The sequence below is a fragment of the Onychostruthus taczanowskii genome, unplaced genomic scaffold (assembly GCF_017590055.1).
Source record: "Onychostruthus taczanowskii isolate IOZ18803 unplaced genomic scaffold, ASM1759005v1 scaffold30, whole genome shotgun sequence".
NCBI lineage: Eukaryota > Metazoa > Chordata > Aves > Passeriformes > Passeridae > Onychostruthus > Onychostruthus taczanowskii.
The window spans coordinates 1112000-1128948 of record NW_024500350.1 but is presented as its reverse complement, the minus strand read 5'-3'; the positions used below and the strand labels follow the sequence as shown (position 1 = coordinate 1128948).

At 50.4% G+C, this 16949-nt stretch overlaps 1 non-coding gene across 1 annotated transcript; it reads left to right on the top strand.

Moving 5' to 3' along the window:
* The first annotated feature begins 15564 nt into the window (after positions 1 to 15564).
* On the top strand, positions 15565 to 15720 carry LOC121338526. Its single transcript, XR_005953049.1, has one exon.
* Positions 15721 to 16949: the final 1229 nt, after the last annotated feature.

The window sequence follows — 16949 nt, the reverse complement described above, 5'->3', positions numbered from 1 at the left end:
TCAAAGCTCTGCTTAAAACCCTCGCAGGGAAACCACAAAAACCCAGCTCAAGTGGGCCCAGCTGGTGTCCTGCCCGTGGAGAGAGCCCAAAGGAAGCACCCAGCCCAGGTGGAATGATGGAAAGCCCTGGGGCTCACAGGATCCCAGTCGGATCCAGCACCCTCTCTGGCCTCAAACCACTTTCCTGGCTGTCTGTCCTGCCTCCTGCTTGGTCCAGCTCAGCAAATGCAGCTCCTGCAATGCTGTGACCCCTTCTGGGCGTGTCCTCCATCACAGCCACAGATTCCCATTTTCCCCTTTATAAATAGCATTTCTCTGTGTGTGTGTGCATTTATAGGTACACAGACAGCTTTGCAAGCTGATACCAGTCCTGCAGTGCTGGGCTAGCAGTTGGACTCCATGACCTTTAAGATCCTTCCCAACCTTAACTTTTCTGTGCTTCCATAATTATATACATTTCTTTATAAATCAAATAGATTTGCAAGCTGGTATCCAATCCTGCAGTGCTGGGTTAACAGTTGCACTCAGTGATCTTAAAGGTCCTTCCCAACCTAAATGATTCTCTGCTTCCATGATTAAATCTATATCTATATCTATATATCTATATTTATCTCTATATCTCTATCTCTCTATCTAATCTTATCTATCTAGATCTAATCTATATCTATATCTATATATCTATATTTATCTCTATATCTCTATATCTCTATCTAATCTTATCTATCTATATCTAATCTATATCTATATATATCTAAAGCTATATCTATCTATCTATATATTTTTATATATCTATATATAATGTATAAATATCTATATCTATATATTTTTATATAAAGCTATATCTATATATATATATATATTTTATATATCTATATATAATGTATAAATATCTATATCTATATATTTTTATATATCTGTATCTATATATCTCTATATCTCTATCTCTATATATATCTCTATATCTCTCTATAGATCTGTATTTATATACATAAGCACAGTTACAAGTTGATATCCACTCATGCAGAGTGTTGGGTTAATGGTTACACTTGATTTTAAAGGTTACACTTGATTTTAAAGGTTACACTTGATTTTAAAGGTCTTTTCCAGCCTAAATGATTCTGTGCATCCATGCACTGGAGGAATCAGCAGTGGGATTTTGCAGTAGGGGAAACTGAGGCTCAAGCTGGCTGTCAGGGAACCTGGAAAAATGAGAGCTTCTCACATTAATTCAGTATTTCAGAGAAGGGATGGATCACCCTGACTGCCTCTGTGCCAGCCCTGCTCTGGATTTCAGAGCAAACTGCTCATTTATTTCCCAAGTATTATTCTCCAATACATGAAAAATGAGATCTGCATTGGGCTCTTGTGGGGGTGAAAGGCAGCACTGGGAATTGGGATTAAGGTTTTGGTTTGGTTGGTTTTGCTTCTTCCTTTATTTCCATGAGGGATGACAGCAGTAGCACCGTGGCTGCAAAGGCTGAGCTTGCTTGGAGAAAATCCAGCCTGCTTTGACACTCTGTTGCCCTGAATGACAAGAATGAAATTAAAAAGGGAGGAAAAAAAAATAAAAAAGGGGGGAAAAACTGAAAGAAAGAAGTTCCAGCAGCCACTGCTCCTGCTCTGGCATTGCTAATCCAACAGCTGAAGGTTTATTTGTACTGACTAAACTGAAGCTAGCAACTTAATTCCCCTTTAATTCCCTTCAGAAGGCTTCAAAAAGCTAATAGCTGTTTTCCTGCTTGCTGGGAGCTCTGAGGCAGCCCCCAGCCCACCCAGGCTCTGTGGATCCCGGGATGGTGGCTGGATTTGTGTCAGCCCTTCCCAGGAAAGCCTGGAGCTGCTGGGATGGAGCTCTTCCTCCTGGTGTTTATGAATCATTCAGCCTGGGCAGGGCTGCCCTGGTGGCTCTGCCAGGGGGGCTCAGGGCTGGCCTCGCTCTGTCCCCCTGCCACCCTGAAATGTGGCAGCCACAGCTTGGCCAAAATGTCCCTTCAAGCCTCCCCAGGCCCCGGTGGCTCCAAAAGCTTCTCTGGGGAGGTTTAATACACTGCAAATCCCACTCAGGCTTTGCAGCATCCCTGGGAGCACCCCCAGGCCTGGGTGTGGATGTGGCACAGCTGCACAGGGCTGGTTTTACCCTGGAAGAACTGCCCAGGGCTGGTTTTAGCAAAGCTGCCCAGGACTGGTTTTACCCTGGCACAGCTGTTAAAGGTTCATTTTACCCTGCAGAGCTGCCCAGGGCTGGTTTTACCCTGGCACAGCTGTTCAAGGTTCATTTTACCCTGGCAGAGCTGCTCAGGACTGGTTTTACCCTGGCAGAGCTGCCCAGGACTAGTTTTAGCAGAGCTACTCAGGGCTGATTTTACCCTGACAGAGCTGCCCAGAGCTGGTTTTACTCTTGAAGAGATGCCCAGGACTAGTTTTAGCAGAGCTCCTCAGGGCTGGTTTTACTCTGGCAGAGATGCCCAGGACTAGTTTTAGCAGAGCTCCTCAGGGCTGGTTTTACTCTGGCAGAGATGCCCAGGACTGGTTTTACCCTGGCACAGCTGTTCAAGGTTCATTTTACCCTGACAGAGCTGCTCAGGGCTGGTTTTACTCTTGAAGAGATGCCCAGGACTGGTTTTACCCTGCAGAGCTGCCCAGGGCTGGTTTTACCCTGCAGAGCTGGTTTTACACTGCAGAGTTGCCCAGGGCTGGTTTTACCCTGGCAGAGCTGCTCAGGGCTGGTTTTACCCTGCAGAGATGCTCAGGGCTGGTTTTACCCTGGCAGAGCTGCTCAGGACTAGTTTTAGCAGAGCTACTCAGGGCTGATTTTACCCTGACAGAGCTGCCCAGAGCTGGTTTTACTCTTGAAGAGATGCCCAGGACTGGTTTTACCCTGCAGAGCTGCCCAGGGCTGGTTTTACCCTGCAGAGCTGGTTTTACACTGCAGAGTTGCCCAGGGCTGGTTTTACCCTGCAGAGATGCTCAGGGCTGGTTTTACCCTGGCAGAGCTGCCCAGGACTAGTTTTAGCAGAGCTACTCAGGGCTGATTTTACCCTGACAGAGCTGTCCAGGGCTGGTTTTACACTGCAGAGCTGCCCAGGACTGGTTTTAGCAGAGCTGCCCAGAGCTGGTTTTGCCCTGGTAGCCCAGAGCTCAGAGCCACCAACACCCCCATCCATGCACATGCTGCCTAAAATCCCAGGAAATACAGCAGAACACCTCCCTGACTCTGCCCTCAGTTGGCACCAGGCGATTCCAGCCCAGCAAACCTTTTTCCATCCACCCCTGTGGGTGCAAGGCAACCTTTATCTGTAAGAACATCTTCAGCTAATAAAGCATGAAAAAAAATGGTTTATTTATAAAATAAAAATCAAACTGAACCAAAATTTAAAAAATAAGCTCAAAGAAAGTGGAATCTTGTAATCAGTGTGGAATTTCAGGAGGATTTTGGGGTGTGGGCCCTGCTGCTCCTCTGTAGCCTCTGAGTCTTGGAACATATTTGGAAGAACAGAAACAGAATCGGAAATGGAACTTTTTGTATTTGAGGGATGGATGCCAGGTCTGGAAACGGAGGACAAAGGGAGCTCCAGACTGGCAAGATAATGGGAGTTTTACCCTCCTGTGCCATTTAATATCTGTGAACCTTCAGCCACAACAAGAAATAGCTGAGAATTTGATGCAAAGCACTTTTTTTTTTTTACTAGAAAATGGAAATTGCAGGGTATATTTGCTGGGAAAAGGCGATCTTGAAGTGTTTTGCTGGGAAAAGCTGCAGAATTACTTCAAACTCTGTCTAAATAGTCATCCACTGGTGATGTGAAACTGCATCTCATTGGGAGGTTGCCACTGATGTGTCATAATTCAATGAGCACAAAATCAAATCTCTCTGCTTGGTAACATCCCCATTCCTTATTTTCCACAAAAATAAGGCATTTGGTATTTATTTGTTATGTGTCAAAGCTGTGAGTGAGCCCAGCCTGCTGGAGAGGGTCCCAGGTGGACGTGGCAGTGGGAGGCAGCAGCAAAGCTCCTGGTGCAGAGCTGAGGAGAGGGAGAGGAGCTGGGAGAGTTGGGATGGGGGCTGCCCTCTGCTCGGAGCATCCCAGCCTGGCTGTGCTGTGATGTTTCCTCTGGGGAAAACCAAAATAATCCTTCACCTGTGGGGCAAAGCCTGTTGGAAAGGGAAGCAAAGGATCCACAGGCTCAGAGGATTTCAGGAGGGTCTTAAACAGGGGTGGGGGATTTTAGGGGATGTCACACAGTTGGTGTGGGAAGGGGTGGGGGATTTTAGGGGCAGGTTAAATGGCCAGTGCATTTGCGCTGGTGACAGGATTCTGGGGACAGTGCAGAGCTCGGGCTGGGGGCACAGCTGACCCCACAGCTGACCCCACAGCTCAGTCCATGCCACACGGTGCTCCCCTTGCACACCAACAAGGAGAGTATAGCACACCTTTCAAAGAAAGGCCCTGATTTCTTTCCCCTGCTGTTTCCACACCCCATTTATTACCTCACCAGGAGCAGCTGCCTGCTTGGATGGGGGATGCTCCCTGCTCAGTGCCAGGGATGGGGACTTGGAACTCCAGAACCTGCTCTGGACATGTGGGGGAGACTTCCAAACCAGTGCCTGGGGGTGGCAGGTGACACAAGGTGTCCCCAAGCAGTGCAGGAAGGGGTACAGAGGGATGTCCATGTGCTGGACCCTTCCTGGGTGCAGATAACTCCCCAAGCAGGGTTTGTCTCCCACATTCACCTCTCCTTTCTGTCCCCTGCCTCCCCTCTCCTTTACTAACGTTGTTTTACGGAATTCTTCTTCACCCCTGACCATGAAGTTCCTTTCCTTTCTTTTCCTTTTCCTTTTCCTTCCCAGTCTCCAGTGACATCTAGTGGCACTGCGGGCGCTCGGAGCTGCAGCCACAGGCAGGGCTCTCTCAGCCTTTCCTTGCCCATCCTCGCTGGGGATCTACTATCCAGTCTTTTTTTACAAGGCCACCTATTGTATTTGCGGGGTTCCCAGACAAAGGAAGGAATGATGAACCTGCCTCCATGTTCTCAGAAGGCTAATTTATTATTTTATGATACTACATTATAAGAATACTAAACTATACTAAAGAATACAGAAAGGATACTTACTGAATGCTAAAAAGATAATAATGAAAACTCGTGACTCTCCCGACACAGCTCGGTCCTGACTGGCCAAAGGGTGAAAACAACTCACAGCAGAACCCAGTGAAACAATCACCTGTGGGTAAACAATCTCCAAACACATTCCAAAGCAGCAAAACACAGGAGAAGCAAATGAGATAACATTGTTTTCCTTTTTCTCTCTCAGCTTCCCAGGAGAAGAATCCTGGGTGAAGGGATTTTCCCAGAAAATATGACTGCCACAACCACCCTTTGAAATTTGTTTCTAGCTCCATTTCTCTCTCAATAATGTTTATCCTATTCCATGGCATTTCTAAGTCAGCATTTATCTCAAAGTTTGCATGTGGATGAATACTGTGCCGGCCTTCTGTCAGGTCCTGAGAACTCTCTACAAATCCACTTCCAGCCATTCCTTTTCTGCAGAACCAGGAGGGGAATTTGCAGCTCAAGAGCTCCACGGCAGGAGGGGCAGAGCAAGGGGAGCCTGACAGGATTATAAAGGAAAGATGGAACTCTCGGAGAGCTGGACTCCCATCCCCACCCAGGACTCCTGATCTACAGAGTTTCCTAACCTAATTTGTTGGTTTTCAAGTAAATTAACTCCTGGGCAGGTCTGTAGACAGTGGCTCTGTGTAGTTATTCCTGCCTGGGAGGAAATGGTTTGCCAGGGAGGCAGGAGCAGCTGGCAGGCACCGATCCCCTTCCTCTCCACAGCCTGGCTCCTGTGGCTCGAGGTGTGCAAAGCTCAAAGCTAAATGCTTTTTTAATGGGATAACATAGCTGTGGCATTTATTTGAGGATCATGCTTTGCATGCAGGATGGGCTTTTTTTCCTGTTTACTGGCTTGTTTTGTTTTTTTTTTTTTTCTCCTGCCACTGGAAAGAAGAAATAAAAGCCTGTAATCTCCAGCCAGCAGACACCAAGCAGATAAACTTCAGGTGCCTACCAAGGCTCCTGGAGGAGTTTTGTGCTCCCTCCTTATCTCCACCTGCAAGTGGCATCTTCCTGGGGATTAGCACAGCTCCTGGGGGAGCAGAGAGCTGCTGTCCCATCCCTGCTGGGGCAGGGCTCCCAGGGTGGGCTGCAATCCCAAACCAGGAGGCAGCAGCGTTTCTTCCAAGGAGAGCCTTTGTCCCAGCTCAGCCCCCTTCAGACACTGCCAGAGACAGCACAGAGCCTGGCCCTAAACCCATCCTGCCAGGAGCATCCCTGGAGGGGCTTGGTGAGCATGAAGAAACCAATTTTCCTCATCTCCTCAGGTATTGCAGCTTTCAGTGCTAATTACTGTCTGGTTTAATTAATCCGTAACTGATATGGTCTTCAAAGCTTAAATGTCTTGCTCTAACGTTTCCAGTTTTTTTATTCCTTTTTTTCCCTTGGAACTCCTGCAAGGGAGCCTCGGGAACTCCACAGCTCTTGCTTTTTGTTTGCTTTTAATCAGCTTGCTTTTCTTCCCAAAAACAAAGACAAACAACTCTGCCATGGTTTCTCCTTGGAAATTTCCCCACATGGAGGAGAAGGGAGAGGAAAAGTGTGACTTGTTACAGGCTGAGTTTCTTGATGTCTTACCATGTTTTCATCTGGTTGGCTGCAAGAAAAACAACTCTCTTAATTTAACTGAGAAATTGAAGGGCACACATATAATTTGGGAGCAATCCAGGCTGTGAGACTGTGGTGAGCAAATGTGGTTGTCTTGGTTTGAACAGACAGGTGTCTGCTGAGGAAGGCAGGAGCCTCCCTTGAAATGGAAAATGTAAACCCCCTCCCTCTGAATTATTATAATTTTGAAATTAAGGGGCTCTCAGGCAAAGATCTGGGAATGGGAATAACAGTTCTGTACTAGGAAAATTAAAAATACAAATGCAATAGTACAAAAAAAGAAAACAAATCACTGCCAGTTCTGTAGCTGCTGGAGGCTGGGTTGTGCTGCTCTCTGTGGGTTGGGGTGCTGCTCAGAGAAAATACCCACGGGTGCTGCTCCTCCTGGCAGCATCTCAGCTCTGCCTGGGATTATTCCAGAGGATGGATTTGTTGGCCAAAAGCACAAACCCTGTGCCAGACTTGAGGGTAGTGCTGTGGCCATGCCTCCTCTCCAGGCAGGAATAAGGAATAAGGAATAAGGAATAAGGGAGTGGCTACTGAGTGCACCCCTGGCACCCCCAGATGGCTCCTGGGGCACAGCCCTGGCCCCTCCCCAGCTCTGGGGGACAAATCCTCCTCGTCCTGCAGCCCAGGTGGGCTCCGGGAGGACAAGGTGCTCATGTGGGCATGGACAAGAGGTGATGGAAGGACAAGAGGTGATGGAAGGAGATGTTGGAGGTCCAGGCAGGGCTCAGAAACCACAGCACAGCCCACACAACCCACACCAGGAGGGCATTTACCCCCTCTCCCCTCCTTCCGGAGAATCCAAGTAGAACATTTTGGATGTTTTTTTCTGCTTTTCTCATCCTTGCTCCCTGCTGGAGCTGATTTATCCCTCAGGCTCGCAGAGCTCCATCCAAGAGGGACATGTTTTGCCTTAGTAGTACATGAGATTGCTATAAATTATTGGCTGCTTTGTGTCAGCCAGAGCCCGACACAGCCCATAAAACTTTCTGGCCATGATACTGCTCTTGAACCTGGCACCAGGCTGCTGCTGGTGAGCTGGCACAGACCCAAAGGAAGGAGTTGGAGCTCCAGGCATGTTGTCCCCAACGTGACACCTCAGTCTTTTTCCTAAGTCACATTGGGGACATTCCAAACCCACCTGGAAGTGTTTCCATGTCCCCTGTTCCAGGTGACCCTGCCTTGGCAGCAGGGTTGAATTCCAGAGGGCCCTTTCCAACCCTGACTATTCTGGAATTCTGAGTCTGGCCACCTCTCTACTGTGGACAAGTGGGCAAAGAATTCAACAGCAATAATAATAACAATAATAACAATAATAACAACAATAATAATAATGATAATAATAATAATAATAATAATAGTAATGCAATATTTATATTGTTATTATTATTATTAGTAGTAGTAGTAGTAGCAGTAGATTTATTATTGTTATTGTTCACTGAGCACAGAACCAGTGAGGTTAAAACTCAGCTGTCTCAAGGCCAGGCTGCTGCCTGTTCATTTTATTAGCCGTAAGTGATGTGTGCAGGAGGGCAGTGGGAAGCAAAGGGGGCCTCTTGAGAACCACAAAAACTGGACTTTTAATTTAAAACTGCCCTTTCCCGTTGGAGTGTCTCTCCTGCCAGTCCATTTTTTATTCCTGCTATGCAGCAGTGATCAGCAGGTAACAAGGGAGAAAGGAAACGGATGGTCTTGCAGCGCTGTCTGGCCGGTTCCAGTGCTGTAAATTATAGATATAGATGGTACAAAGGAGTGCTGGGATATTAATTTCTGTTGTTGAAAATCACAGAACCTCTACTTTAATTTACTGCTAAATAATAAATGACTTAGCGAGATAGTCGGCAAAGATAAAGACACCTCGGTAAATCAAACAGCTCATAAGCACTTGGGGCTCAGTCTGTCTTGCATGTGTACTTAAGTGGTTTATATTGTTCTCAGAAAGCAGAAATAAGCAGGCGTTTAACTGATGCTATCTGCCAAAATAAAGGATGAACCCGTGAATCAAATGGCTTCCTGCAAATCCTCATTTGCATTTGAAGAGTGGAACGAGGAGCGGTGCTGCAGGGATCTGGAAAGGTTTAGGGACAAGGCTCAAAGTGTCCCGCAGGAGCCATGGGATGCTGGCCCACCGGGAGAGCAGCAGGTGGGTTTATGTAGGATTTGTATGGGGTTTATGCTCGGCTCAGCAGGAGAGGAGAGGAGTGCACAGATAAGTCTGGAAGGTGCCAGGATTTGAAGCTGTCTCTCCTCACCCTGCATTGCACCTGCAAAAATTTTGGAAAATCCACATCTTCCCATTCTCCTGGCACTTGACACGGTGCAGAGCAAGGAGGGACAACGGTGGCACTGGGGACCCTGATCTGCAGCGTGGGTCTGCCATGGAGAGCCAGATCCCTGGCTGGTTCTGCCTCAGTTTCCCTCTTGGCACGGGGAGGAGCCCCTCCACCTCCCCTGGCTGCCATCCAGCTCTGCCTCCTGGCCAACACTTCTCTCCTCCCTGGGCCCACTTGTGCCAGGCAGCAGTGACAGAGCCATGAAATTCCATCTGCAGGGAAGGCAGGAGCTCTGGGGTGCCCCAAGGACGTTGGGTGTTGGCTCTGCAGCCCAGCCCCACGGATCCAGGAAAGCAGCAGCCGCAGAGCGCCAGGCTCCAGCTACTTGCAAAGGCAAGTTAGAGCCAGAAAGATGCAATCAGAGCCTGAACTGAAAATAAGATGTGGATGTGGCCGATTTTGACATTTATAGCTCATGTTTATTATGCAAATTGGCCACACTCTATAGGAATGCAGCAGAAGGAGATTGCAAAGGGCACCAACTCATCCTTGACGTCTGTGTTGGAAGCGTCTCCCGCGCATCTGTGGCCCTGTTAAACAGATTTTTGGGGTGGTGGGGAGGCAGCTGGGGGTGTGGGAGCTCTGTGAGCGGTGCTGTTAGGAAAATTAATCCACAAACATCAGAGGTTTATGTCCAAAGAGGAGACAGAGGAGCCCCTTTACTATATTCAAATAAAGGGAGAGGCCATGGGGCATTCCCCTGGGGTCTCTCCAATTTTTGGAGGACTCAGCCTGCTTTTTATCCCAATTTCCCACATTTCCCTCTTGTTCCACCAAACCCACATCCCTAAAAATCCCACAGCCCCAGACAGGCATTGGCACTGAGAGGAATGGCGGATTTGTCTTTACAAACAAGCTGTGGGTCTGCTGGTGGATAAAACTGGGAGATAAAAGAAACAATGGGAAGGATTCCACCGATTGATGAATGGAAAATGATATTTGCTTTTACAAATAAACTGCAGGTTTGCTGATAAATGAAAGTGGATATTGAAAGGTGAAAGAAACTATGGGGAAAAATCCTAAATTCTGTAAGAATTAAAAATTAAAATGGCGGGTTGTACATTAGAGGGGAATCTCTGGTATCAGGAATTTCAGGAAGTCTGTACCTCTCAAGTACCTCAGAAATGGGGAAAGAGGGGGGGAAATGTGGGAAATTGGGTTAAAAAGGAGGCTGCATCCTCCAAAAACTCGAGAGGCCCCAGGGGAATGCCCCATGGCCTCTCCCTTTATTCGAATAAAGTGAAAGGACTCCTCTGTCTCCTTTTCAGACATAAACCTCTGGTGTTTGTGGATTAATTTTCCTGACACCACCCTCAGGCACCAGGTGCTGCTCACCCTGGAGCCCGTGTCCTCTCATGCCATGGGATATTCCACGTGGGGACAATGGATCAGCTGTGGAAGGCAGTGACCCCACCAGGAATATCTGTGGTCTGGCATATCCCACACCACAGCGGCGACCCCGAAGGCAGCAGGACCCAGCCCCAGCAGGACCAGGCTCCCAGATCCACGTGCTGTCCAGTTTTCCTGACACTGCTGAAAGCCAGGGCAGCTCCAGTGTGCCCAGAGCTGCTCAGGTGTGATGTGGCACCATGGGCAATAACCAATGCCCACGTCTGATGGTGAAAGCATTCTGCTGGAGCACAGCATGAGGAAAGCAAATTACTGTGGAGTAAAGCAGAAAATCCATCATTGGCGGGAAGAGGAGGAGGGAACTGGTTGAAGGATCCACGTAGAGGACTGTGACAGCAATCAAACAACAGCCCTTTAAATGTCAAATGTGAGCGTGGTTTAACAGCAACCAAAACTGCCAAGCTGGGTGATGAGGAACAAAGCAGAGGGATGGAGACATCCACCCGTTATCTGCTCCCTGGAGAAAGAGAGGACAGAGAGAATTCAGGTTTATGCTTGATCTGCTGTGTAAATCTCAGAGAGGCAATGTTTTCTTTTATCAAAAGGGGAAAAAAGGGATTGTTTGTTTTCAGCAGTGTCCCTGCCATCAGCCAGGCAGCCCGAGCTGGGCTGCACAGATGAGATACACAGAGTTTCCAGCTGGCCAGAGCTGGGCAGGATTGCACCCAGGAGGGATGGAACCCTGCAGGGTGTGGCAGCTGGCCAGCCCCTGGCTCCCTTGGAGCAAAGGACTGAGTCTGAGGGGCACAGGGGGATCAGCAGGATGCAGGGTTTGCAGAAATGAGTGTGTATTGTAAATGCAGGGTCAGCAGCGAGGGGGAGAAAGGATGCATCTGACTCCATCTTATCAGAAGGCTAATTTATTACTTTATTATAATATATTTTATTAAAGAATACTATACTATACTATACTAAAGAATACAGATGAAGCATTTACTGAATGCTCAAAAGATAATAATGAAAACTCGTGACTCTTTCCAGAGTCCTGACACAGCTTGGCACTGACTGGCCAAAGAGTGAAAACAACTCACAGCAGAACCCAATGAAACAATCACCTGTGGGTAAACAATCCCCAAACACATTCCACATGAGCACAACACAGGAGAAGCAAATGGGATAAGAATTGTTTTCCTTTTCTCTGAGGCCTCTCGCTCCCCTTCAGCTTCCCAGGAGAAAAACCCTGGGTGAAGGGATCACGTTCAGAGAATGTGAATGCCACAGGTGTGAAATGCTTTTACCCTCACAAATAAAACTGGAAGGGTGTGAAATGCTTTTATTCTGCACACAGCTGCCCTGGGCCAGGGAGGGAATGGGTGACTGTTGGGATTGTCCCTCCACTCCCTGCTAGGCTGGGGCAAACAAGGCTGTGGGGGCTCAGAGTGTGCCTGGGGAGCCAGCACAGCCTGGCAGCTCATCAACCACTGCACATTTGGCTCCAGGGATGCCTCAAGGCTGACCTAGAACAGAAACTGGACAGAGTTAAAGAATAAAGTGGGGATTTATGAAAAGGCCTCAATGGATCCACCTTGGGCAGCACAAGAGCCCAGCCAGGGCTGCACCCAAGATGAACCAAAATGGTCCCAAAATGCACAACCAGTCACGGGGTCTTTCACTGGGGTCAGCTCTGCTCCATGTGCACATTGCAGTTCATTGTCCAATTCCAGCTTTAGCCCATCCAGTCCCATCCTGCTTGTTTTTCTCTCTCCAGCCCACGCTGTTTGTGCTCTTGGGCTGAGATTTGGATCATTTGTCCTTGGTGCCCAGCTGGAGCAGGAATTGTTTTGTCTCCCTGCTCTGTGCACAGAGCTCACCATCCCCTGATGTGAAGCTCAGACCCACACACTAAAGCAGCTCAGAATCTGAAAAATGGAAAAGCTCAAACCTGAGGCATCACCAGGGCTCTCCCCCCGTGCTCTGGGTACCCAGCACCCCTAAAGGATTTCACTGCAACCACAGTTGGATTTGATGATCTTGGAGGTCTTTTCCAACCTCAAAGATTCTACAAATCTGTAAGGACAAAAAAGAACACTGAGCATTATGACTTCAGCATTAAACCAGCAAGGCATGAAAAGCAGGGCTGTGTTGGGAGAGGGGAGATCCCCAGGCTGGTCAAGGGGCAGCAGGGAAGGGCTTTGTACTCTGAGAAGCACAAAAGCAGCTTTTGCAGAGTCAGCTCCTCAGATCTGCGGGTATTTGTGTTTTCATTCATCCCCCTGCATCACAATTCCTTGTGCAAAGCAGGGATCGTGCCCTCTGCTTTCACAGGGACTGGAAAGATGTGCCTGGGTATTTGTAGAATGCTCCTGCTGTGTATTTACAAGGGCAGAAGGGAAATCACGGGGAAATGAAGAGCTCAGTATTCAGAGCAGGCTCTGAGCGGTGCAGGCACCCACTCCAGGGGAATGTGAGTGTGGAATTACCTGGCTGGGCTGGTGGCACAAACCTGTCCCTGTGTCACTCAATCCCCGTGTGGCTGTGCCAGCTCCCAGAGGCTGCACTAAGCTTTAATGGGAAAAAAATGAGTTTTTGTTTGTTGGTGGTGTGGTGCTGGGTTTTTCCCAGCTGCTCCTCCCATCCAGTTTTGCAAGGCTTGGCCCTGCATGTATATTTTATAAGAGGTCTGCTAAAATGTGTTACTGCAGAAATAAAACTAAACACTGCTTCATTTTTAATGAGCCATCAGGGAGCAAGTTATTGCTTGTGTGTTGGAGTGGTTTTCTGCTCCCAGGCTGTTTATACCAGAATGCCTTGGAGGGAAAATTGTGATTAAATTTCTTGAGAGATACCTGTATTTGTGCTGAAAGCTTCTCTCTCAGCCAGGAGTGGGGCTGTCAGAGTCACTGAAAGTGAAGCACAATTCAACATAAACAGGCAGCCTTGAGAACCATCAGCAGAATATTAAATCAAAATAGTGATTTACTCTGTATTAACTGCCCTGTGGTTTCAGCTCTAGCCAAGAACGGCCTCTGAACTCTCTGCGTGCAGAGATTTTGCCTTTGGGGGGATTATAGTAGTGGAATCATGGAATGATTTGGGTTGAAAAGGATCTAAAAGCCCATCTCATTCCACCCTGCCATGGGCAGGGACACCCTTCACTGTCCCAGGAGGAACAACCTGGCCTTGGGCACTTCCAGGGATATACAGCCACAGCTGCCAGTGTGCCAGCACTCTCCCAGGGAGGAACTTCTTCCTCACTCCTTTTAGTGTAAAACTATTCTGTCTTGTCCTATTGCTGTCTGCCTGTGTAAAAAGTCACTTTCCATCTTTTCATAAGCCACCTTCAGGCCCTGGAAGGGGCTCTGAGCTCTCCTGGAGCCATCTCTTCTCCAGGTGAGCACCACCAGCTCTGCCAGCCTGGCCCCAGAGCCAAGGGACTACAGCCCCTGGAACATCTCTGTAATTCCAGCCCTGGAGCATCTCTGTGACTCCAACCCTGGAGCATCTCTGTGACTCCAACCCTGGAGCATCTCTGTGACTCCAACCCTGGAGCATCTCCGTGACCCCAGCCCTGGAGCATCTCTGTGACTCCAACCCTGGAGCATCTCTGTGACTCCAACCCTGGAGCATCTCCGTGACCCCAGCCCTGGAGCATCTCTGTGACTCCAATCCTGGAGCATCTCCGTGACCCCAGCCCTGGAGCATCTCCATGGTTCCAGCCCTGGAGCATCTCCATGAGTCCAGCCCTGGAACACCTCCGTGACTCCAGCCCTGGAACATCTCCATGGTTCCAGCCCCCGGAGCATCTCTGTAACTCCATCCCTGGAGCATCTCCGTGACTCCATCCCTGGAGCATCTCCGGGGCTCCCTTGGCACCAGCAGCTCCAAAGCCAAACCCTGCCCGGTCGGGCCGTTCCGAGCTGCACGGGGTCCCGTTCTCTGCCGCTCCCGAGGCCACAGCGCTGGGCTCCGCTCCCGGCGGGTCCCCTCCCGTTTCTCTCCCGTTCCTCTCCCGTTCCCGGGCTCCGCTCCCGGCGGGTCCCGGCCGCCGCTGCAGTCCCAGTTCCTGCCGCAGGAGGGCGCTGTCCCTGGCGGGCCGTGCCCCGCGCGGCGCTCTGACCCGCGGCTGCTCTCGGTGCCTTTCCCGTCGCGCTTCCGGCCGCGTGGTGCTGAGGGAGGGCGGGGGGCATGGCGGGCACGGGGGCGCTGAGGGAGAGCCGGGGCCATGGCGGGCACGGGGGTGTGAGGGAGAACCGGGGCCATGGCGGGCACGGGGGCGCTGAGGGAGAGCCGGGGCCATGGCGGGCACGGGGGTGTGAGGGAGAACCGAGGAGGGGCGGTAATGGGGGCAAGCAAGGGCTGGGGGCGGTGTTGGGGCATGGGGGAGTCGGGGTTTGGGGCGCTGGAGGGGTGCGGAGTGGGGTGAAGCGAGGTACTGGAGTGCAGGGCTTGGGGGTGCTGGGGGCGGCTGGATTTGGGGGTGCAGAGGGGGTTTGGGATCAGGGTGGCAGGTGTTGAGGTACGGGGGAAGGTGTGGGGTTGCAGGGGGTGCTGCAGTGGGGCTGGAGGACGGTGTGGGAGGAGGGGTGGACTTGAGGAGGCCGGGGCAGACAGGGGCTTGGGATGCAGTGATGGGGGTAGTGAGGGCCTGGGGGACAGGCTGTGGGGTTCTGTGGTGGGCTGGGGGAGGCAGCTGTGGGGGGGCAGGGGGGATGTTGGGGTGTTGTGGGGGTCAGTGAGGGACTGCAGTGCGGGCTGGGGGAGGCAGGCTTTGGGGGGCTGGAGCATTGGGGACCGCAGGGTTTGGGGTCTCCTGGGGCTTTGGGACTGTGTAGGAGGTCTGTAGGTGGGCTGGGGTGTGGCTGCTCCCTGAGGAGGTGTGGGGCCCAGAGCAGGGGGAGAGCAGAGAGGGGCCCGTGGGGTGTAAGGGGTGAGGTGTGTGGTGGGGAGGGGCCTGCAGGGCCAGCAGCCAGAGCAGGATGTGTTTTTGCTGTGAGTGTCCCAGAGCTTTGTGTGTCACAGGGTTTCCTGCCAGGGCTCAGCCCCACATGGTGACACGGGTGGGACTCTGTGCTTCCATTCCTGAGGTGAGGGAGCACCAGGTGAGTCGTGGGAGCCCCGTGTGCCCCTCCTGGGCAGGGCTTCAGGGTCTGTGGGCTGGGGAAGGGCTGCTGGGTGGTACCAGCCAGCCTCACCCGTGCCCAAGAGCAGCTCCCAGGTGGGCTCCGTGCTGGGCCTCACCTGTGCAGTAACAGGTGTGAACATTCATGAAGCATTTTGATGGTCATGTATGATACTGCATACAACAGCTGCACCCCTAATCCAAGGAAAAACTGGTTAGATTGTGGGTTTTTTTATGTGTACTGAGTCTCCTTTTGAAAATGTCTTGCCAAATCAAACCGGTGCTCTCTCAGGTATGGCAATGGGAACATGGGTACTTGATTTGTCACTAGATGCTGTTCGAGTTGCAACGTTGTCCCCCACGTAGCAGGGAGTAGTGATAAGGTGGTTTCTGCACTTGAGCAAATGTAAGGCTTCGTTGGAAGCTGTGTACTTTGCTCTCTTGTTCGCATGTCTGGTTTCTCTCCTGCAGCAGGGGGTTCACCTGGGGACACCTCAGGGGACCGTGTGCCCTGGCAGGTGTGGGAAGGGAGAGGGGAAGGCCTGTGCTGGGAACCTGGCACCACGGTGATCCTGCCTCCTGGCAAACATTCCTTGCCAAAATAACAAGTGCTTTTCCAGTTTGTTGTTGCTGTGGGATGGGTGATGGGGCTCTGGAAGTGCTCGTGGTAGAGATGCTTTTGGGAAGGATTTTAGGGAGGGCTGAGCTAGATGATGCTTCAGTTAACACTGATCCAGAGGAGATGGGACTGTGTGGGATGGGGGCTCTGGCTTTAGCATTCCTGGCTGAACATCTTGGTTTTTTATTTTCAGGTGATTCTGCAGGATGGTGAGAGCTGCTCTTGCAGTTTGGTAATTCCTGTGTGGTCTTTTTGGGTTATCACAGAATCAGAGGGGTTTGGGCTGAAAGGGACCATGGAGACCATCTCCTTCCACCCTCTGCCATGGGCAGGGACACCTTCCACTATCCCAGCTTGCCCCAAGCCCAGTTCAGCCTGGCCTTGAATATGTCCACAGCTTCTCTGGGCACGCTGTTCCAGGGCCTCCCACCCTCCCTAATACCCCAATACCCCGTCTAACCCTTCCCTGTGCCTGTTGAAACCATTCCCCCTTGTCCTGGCTCTTGTAAAAATTCCCCCTCCAGCTTTCCTGTAGCTTATAGAAAGCAGTTGTGCCTAACTGGATGATGAACATGAATAAAATCCATTTTTCAAAGTTGACTTTCTTTGTTTTGTTTAATCCTTTTGTGCCTGAGCACTGTAGGCAGGGGTTTACCTGCGGCATGTGGCTGTGCAGAAGTGACACCTGCACTGTCCCCAGCGCTGTCACCCCCTGCAGATGTGCCCCAGCCCTGCCTGGGGAGCTGTCAGGCAGTCGGATCCTGCATTGAGCTCGGCAGTGCTGTGCGATTTGGGA